Below are 7,512 nucleotides of genomic sequence, written 5' to 3'. Positions count from 1 at the left end.
AGTTGTGCAGATATTTTACAAAGAAGGGTCGCATGAGATCGTTCTATGAGAAAAACCTGTTTGATAAAGTCGGGTCCGACGTCTACATGTCTTGCGTCAAACAGTATCTGAAAAAGTGCGCATTCGTCACTGACAGCATCAACGTGGCCACAGACACCATGTGTTACGTCGAGAGCGGTTACTCCGCATTGGTTTGGATCGTCAGAAACGCCTTTCGAAATAACAAAGATGGCAAGAAGGCCGCATTTATGCGCATGATCAGGAACACGGTGACCCAGAAGGTCTCATCCTCATTTATCCCCACTTCCAATACCAAAGAAGAAAGACCACCGTCGCCTTCGACCTCTCTGGAGGTGTTGGTGGAAACATTTCCTGACATGTGCTATGTGACAGACAAGGACTTTGGCGTCTTGCGGGAGTGCATAGAACGCGAATCTTTGGCTTTCTACGAGATACTGGCCCTCCCTAACGTCAGAGCGACTATAAACTGCCGGTATCGCTACTATGGCAACGCCCCGGCTATCTGTCTCAGGCACCTGATGGCAGGTGTACTATAACGGAGATAGCCCGGCGCCTCTGAATAGGGTAGGCCTGACATTCAACGAGTACACCTACAGAGGAGTGCGAAACATCAAACAGGCCATCAGTCATAACAGATGCGCTTGCGAATTTGCTTCGGGCAGTAGAGGTAACAGACAGAATGAAAAAGTGTCGTCATTTGAGCACAAGGACAGCATCTGGTGCACGCTGAAGTATGCAAACAACGCTACGGTTGATCAGATGTACTCCAAAGGCTACTGTTTCTCAGTCCCATCCTATGGGATAGGTCATTAATATAAACGTCATCTTATTGACTAAAAACAACATTCATTACAGCCTGTTCACAGGCCAAACATTTGGAGGTTTATGAGTTCGCATAGTTCTGTGTAACTGGTTTTGATTCGCTGCACGTTCTTCTCCACATATGCTATGACGGTCTGCAAACCCGCCAAAATTGTCTGAATCTTGTAATCTTTGTCGATAGCCCTGCAAATGAATTTGTCACTGTTTGTGCTTTCTTCTCCCTTCCCCAGTTCGATGACTTTGTTATCAATCTCATTCAAAGTTTCCTCCCGTTTGATAGGCTCATCATATTTACCCTCTTGCACATAACGGGGATGATGAATATTGCTTGCGCTACTGTTTTGACCGTTCATTTTCTCGAGTTTGGGCGGCTCTAACTTCTTCAGAAGTAGGATATCCTTTTCTTTGTTTCTTCTCCTCAAGGACACGGGCATGACAATCAGATGGATGACAATCAGATGGATTGTCACGAGGCGGGAATAAAAAAAAATTACTGGAACAAAAGTTCCCCTGTTACTGAGCCCATCCATCTTCAAGAAAGGATATGGATAAGATCGTCGAAGCTCATCTAGAGAAGGAATTGGGTGGCGTCGCTTATAAAGAATTAGCAGCTGCCCGAGAAGAGGACAACGCGGCACGCGCCAGCGATTATATTCTTTTCTCAATTCTGTTGGTATATATTGTGTTTGGGTTTTTGTTTATATTCTTGTGTATATCTTTAAAACTAGGCTAGAGCTGTGAGAAAAGCTTTACTGCGTTTGAAACAGAATGGCGACACCGCTGCCCTACTATCGCCCGTGCCTGCAAAATAAAGACAGAGGAGGGATTGTAACAACTTCTGCTGCTGATGTCGTTATGCAACTTCCTTATTCTTACTCGCCTATACTCAACGTTGCTGTGGCCGAAACGGTTGCAAAGGATTACACCCTCAGTAGAATAAATTCCGCCGACCTCTTATCTCAGTCGAAGCGCAGAGTGAACATCAAACTGTCGTACTTGATTGTGGAAGCTAAACCAGAGTTCACCAAAGAAGAAATAACTTCGGAAAATATAAGTTCGATGATAACAAGGAAGATTTCTGTCTTGGATTCCGTTTCCGCTGCGTTCAGCAACGAACTGGTGGTCACCAAAGACACCATCAAGAATCTCAAGAACGTATCCAAGAACTTACCTATAGTGCTAGAGATAAAAAAAAAGGACGAGTGGGAAACCAGGAGAGGGAAAGTGCTTTCTTTTATGTTGTCTGGAGACAATATCATTAGCGAATTGATTGACTTCACCCACATTGATATGGAGAGCTGGGAAGAGGAGCGCATCAACGTTCTCTTCCTTGATGATCTATCGTTCGGGGTCTTTTACGCCAGATTGGGATTCACCGACGTCGTATACTACCCCAGGAATAGAAACTTCAGAAATGTTATCTTTAGACTAAAGGATACCAACGTATCGTTCGTCGACGGTCTGAGTATACATTCATACAGGACAAATGAAAAGAATAATAATGAGAAGAAATGCGGGATTAGTGATGATGAAGAGGATACGTCTCTTCTAATAGCCGGAGAAAGACATCCTTCCCTGTTCAAAATTAAAGGGTTAGAAGAAGCTGATCAGTCCCGTTCTCCTGATAGCAAATCTGCTTATTTGATTCCTGGATTAACCAATACCAAACAGTACAAAAATCTCCCTAAGCCTCATTACTTTACAAGCATGTGCATCATCTCTAAGCTGTTGCTCCACGAACTCGTAGACTTGCAAACTGAAAAACGCTCAGAGCGGCAAGAACATTGGAAAAAAACTATAGAGAATATAGAAAGAAATCTTTTCGCAACTTTGGCCACGTCCAAATCGCCAGCTGTCTTTGAAACAGCTGGCCAAGACAGTGATCGACACCTACGACTCAAACAAAAAATGTTGAAAAAAAGCCCTGCAACCCCCCGAAGGCGAGGACCATCATCATCATCATCATATCCTGTCCGACTACGAATATGCTGTCATGGCTTCCAATAATGCCCTTCCCATCAGTTGTTTCCTGACGAGCGGCAACTACATACATGTCAACTAGGCGGTGGCTAGCAAGGACGTCCAGGTCAGCGTAGTTCTGATAAAGAAGAAAGAAAAAGATCGCAAACTGCTCACTGTGACGGTAGATCAACTTTCTACTTCAATAATTCCGATGCATTCTTCGGGAAGGTTTGTAGGAGGAGGAGGAGAAGGATTCATTCCCGACATGGACCTGATTACATTAAACATGCTGTTGGCCTCTTCTAGCGAGGGAGACGAAATCAGCTTAGTCAGTAGCGTTAGGTTTATTGCCAATGTATTGTACGACAACAACTATGCGAGCGGTAGCGACTTTGTTATGGGCTTGCTCTCTGTCGTACCCGAAAAGATCGTTTCTGCGACAGTACAGCAGCGTTTGGCTGAAGCCGTGAATAAGAGGTTCGACATGAAAGGCGACGTCCTCTTCATGGACAAGGCTTGTCTGGAATTGGCCGCAGGGAGGAGTTACAAGTGGTATATGCCCATCACTCTGCCTGTACTCATGTTTACGAATGCGTTGGAACAATAGAAAGCAGAGACTAGATTGATTGCATCCATAACAGACGATCTTTTGACAAACTTTATAGACGCCGTTGTCAGCTTGGGAGCCTGGGCGGTGAGTGAAATTAGACGTCTCCTGAACGAAATCGTAGCCGATTCATTCCTATACAATCTGGTTGACATTACGCCAATCGTTGGTAGGCATCTGCTGGCAATCTATTTCATCAACGAAGCAGCCAGCAACATGGGCGTGTGTAGTGTATCCAGCAGACAAATCTCTGTGGAATCGAATTGTTTTGACATGCAATTGCCAACAAGAAACAAGAAGACTCTGTCGCCAGCGCGGTATCAAAGGTCGAGAGTTCGTCAAAGGACACATGTTTTTCGATACTCGTGCCTGGAAATTTACAGAACTTGCGGTAACGTGACGATTATTGTTAAGGATCCCTCTGATGGCAAGAAAAGAAACTCTAAACACGTTATTAGCAACACCAGAACTCGGGCTGCTGTTAACTCATCTTGGGAGTACACCATCCCTCGCGCTCTTACTATAGAATACAACAACGATGACGGTTTCCAGGCATTGTTGGACAATAACGATCTCAATTCGGTACTAAACAAGATTAATAATAAGAAGAGGACAGCATCTTTCGTCGGCACCGCGGGCATGCAACATTCTATTGCACACAACGTTGGTCAGACTTCTTTGAGCGGACACGACAAACTAGTCTCTCTGCCAGGCTTCGGTACTGAAGATCTCATGACGGCCGTGGGGACCAAGACGTCATCTCTTCAAATCAAAGACGCTAACACTGAAGCCGTGTTCTGGGATCCCCTAATCTCGATACCTACGCTCAGAGAGGCGGCTGAGACCAAGCTCATCAGAGACCCAACGGGTATCATGTTGAAGAAGACGTTCAATATTTTAAATGACGGAAAGATTGAAATCAACGCAAACGGTGTGTCTTCGCCCGGCTTTGCTTGGTTGTGGAAGAGGTTCGGCAGATCATCGTTGTCATCGGAAGAGAGCGAAGAAGTAACAATAGTGACAGAAAGAGAAGAAGACGAAGAGGATGCCAGAAAGAAGAACATGTTAAAGTTCTTTGCCACTAGGTTCGGACCTGCGAATGCGTTTAGCAGAAGACAGAACGAATTCACTGGACTCGATAGTGGCCGGTGGCCTGTTCAGTAGCGTCAGAACCTTTCTTCTACTTCCTCTTCTTCTTCTGAACCGGCAGAAAGGGCTTCGGTGGCCGATACCAAGACTTTCCTGCAACAGGATCTATCAGATGTACTGACCTTGTTGTTAACGCGCTTTATGGTCGTAGTTAGCAAGAACGAACTGCCCTTTATCAAAAAGATTAGCAGCAATGTAGCCAAAACGATGTTAAACAACCTCCAAGTCGTGCTCGACCTGGCTTGCAAACTAAAAGACGTAATGGACAGAGTTGTTGTAGATAGCAACGGTAATGGCATGTTTAAAGACAGTAGAGGATTGTTCAGGCCAATGTCCGAGCTTGGTTCAGTGGAAAGTGGCAGCAACAATAATGCATTGGTGACAACGATGGGAATGGCCGCACTCACTGCGATAGGTGGCAATCTATCCTCTTTACTGGACAGACTCAACAATAACAAAAGCACTAGAGAGGGGGGAGGGGCGTAAGAGGTGTTGCGCCTTCTTCTTTTGGCTTAGATAGCCGTTCCATTGATTCGTCTATATGATTGATAGATCTAGTACAAAACAACAAGAGGAACTCAAGAATGATTCAAAACGAACGTCTTCAAGAACAAAAGAACCAAATGTTTCCGAAGTTCGTTCTAAACGACATGCCCAAACCCGGAGCCGGTAAAGACTTTACGAGGGGACATATAAAGTACGTTCCCGTCAATCCTAGAGATATCTTGACGGACATCCAGTGATTAGACGTCATGTTAGCGGTAGAGCACGGCACCAGGGACAGCATCAGTGCTCTCTCCTCTCAACTCAGAACAGAGTGCCATAGACAAAAAGCTTTGCAAACTCTGGTCCGATTGGAAGAACGTGGTGATGGACAATATGGGTAAGTGGAATATGGAGATGGTCATCGGAGAATTCGAATGACAGATGGCCAATCTAGCCGAGATGAGCAACATCGTGGCGGCGAACAAGGGCTTCTTCTCTGGGCACTACACAGCGCTGACTATCGACAGATACATGATTGCTCTTTGTCGTTTCATCGTAGACGTCAAGTTCTTGATAAAGATACCAAACATATGGATAAAAAGCGATTGGAGAGGAGTCATGGAGATGGCCATCGATCTCACATTCATGGCTCTCAAAGAGAACATTTCTAGAGGAATTATGGTCGCTTCGAGGATATCTTTGTTTCAGGAGGCACCCGAATCCATCGCCGCGGAGCGTACGCTACAACACACCATGTAAGTGATAATTGTCAAAACGAGCGCCAGAAACTGGCAAGCAACAAAAACGGTTGTATTGAAATCCATATCATAATTAACCAACGTCGTCATGGACACGACAGAAGTTCTTGACTCTATGTGTGCTCAAGTCGCTAGACAGCACGATCATGCCCCTCTCGTTGCATCAGAAGGAGAAGAGACAGAAACATCAACTGCTGCTGCTGAAGCTGTTGAGAGCACAGAAGCCAAGAAGCGCAAGTGCCCATCATCATCCTCTGGGTCCAAGTGCCTTTCAAAGAAGGCAGCTCGTCTGGCAGGGGAGGCCAAGCGGCAACAGGAGGAAGCAGCCGCCACTTCTGCTCAGGCTAAGGCCGAGGATCGTGAGCACGAGATCAATCTGGCTCACGCTAGGCGTCCAGACGCGGAAGTTATCGTCAAGGATTGCACCATCAACCTGTGTTGCTGCAACACCGAGTTTGAAGCCTTCAAAAACGCAATCGCTAAGGCACATTCAGTGAAAACTTCAGGGTAATTTTTTATAAAAGTGAAAACAATGAAATTTGGGTGAAAATTTATTTAATACTTTAGCTAGGCCTATCTTAGTTTTTAAGAATTCAAAAACCTGCGCAGCTTTTTCTATTCCTCTCTCGCTCTGCCTGTCTCTATCTCCTGAGCCTCTCTCACAACATCCGTTAACTTTACCCTTAAAAACCTACGCAGGATTTTTGGTGTAAAAAGCTGTGCAGGTTTTTTGGTGTAAAAAGCTGTGGTGTATATCCGATCAACAGTAAAAAAAACTGTGCAGGGTTTTTGTGTTCATCTGATCAACACTAAAAAAACGTGTGCAGGGTTTTGGTGTAAAAACCTGTGCAGGGTTTTGGTGTAAAAGCCTGTGCAGGGTTTTGGTGTAAAAGCCTGTGCAGGGTTTTGGTGTAAAAACCTGTGCAGGGTTTTGGCGTAAAAACCTGTGCAGGTTTTTGGCGTAAAAACCTGTGCAGGGTTTTGGTGTTCATCCGATCAACACTAAAAAACCTGCGCAGGGATTTTGGTGTTCGATTCAATTGGTTTCACCGGTATTGTTGTGCTTTTCAGTATACTTTAACCATGAAGAACTTGCGCAGCTTTTTCTGAATGCGCCACCGAATGCAATTTGACAACCGACGTGAGCGGAATAACTCTAGTTCGAGCTCCGACCGGAACCAGACGATGATTGCTCACGCGCGTAAGCCTCTGGCTGTCGCCGGTATTTGTATTGTTGAACTTTTAAGAGTATTTTGATTAACAAAAGACCTGCGCAGCTTTTTTTAAATAAACTTCTGAAAAAGCCCAACAATACCGGCGATACCAGTTAAACCGGGCCTCTGAATTTAACTAAGTCTCGGAGCAGGAAGGGAGCTTAAGCTTGAGTTTCCGACTGCGACCTATCGCTCAGTTAAATTCAATGGTGCATCATCCGGTCAGGCCCGGTTCAAGTGATGTCGCCGGTATCGTTGGGCTTTTCAGAAACTTAAAAAAAAAAAAAAAATAGAATAGAAGTAGGCCACGCGGTACCCAAAAAACTTTTTTTTTTCCAGCGTATGAAGTCTGCGAGCTATGTTTGTACGGACGCCCCGAGTAAAAATTTTTTTTGAGAGACAAATATAGTGCTCAATCAAAAAACTGAAAAAATGTTCAAAAGGAAACAATGGGCAAGCGCTGTTAGGCGCGGTCATAAACACGCCAAGTACG

Source organism: Scylla paramamosain, chromosome 32 (assembly GCF_035594125.1).
Source record: "Scylla paramamosain isolate STU-SP2022 chromosome 32, ASM3559412v1, whole genome shotgun sequence".
In the NCBI taxonomy this organism is placed as follows: Eukaryota; Metazoa; Arthropoda; class Malacostraca; order Decapoda; family Portunidae; genus Scylla; species Scylla paramamosain.
This window is presented reverse-complemented; position numbering follows the sequence as displayed.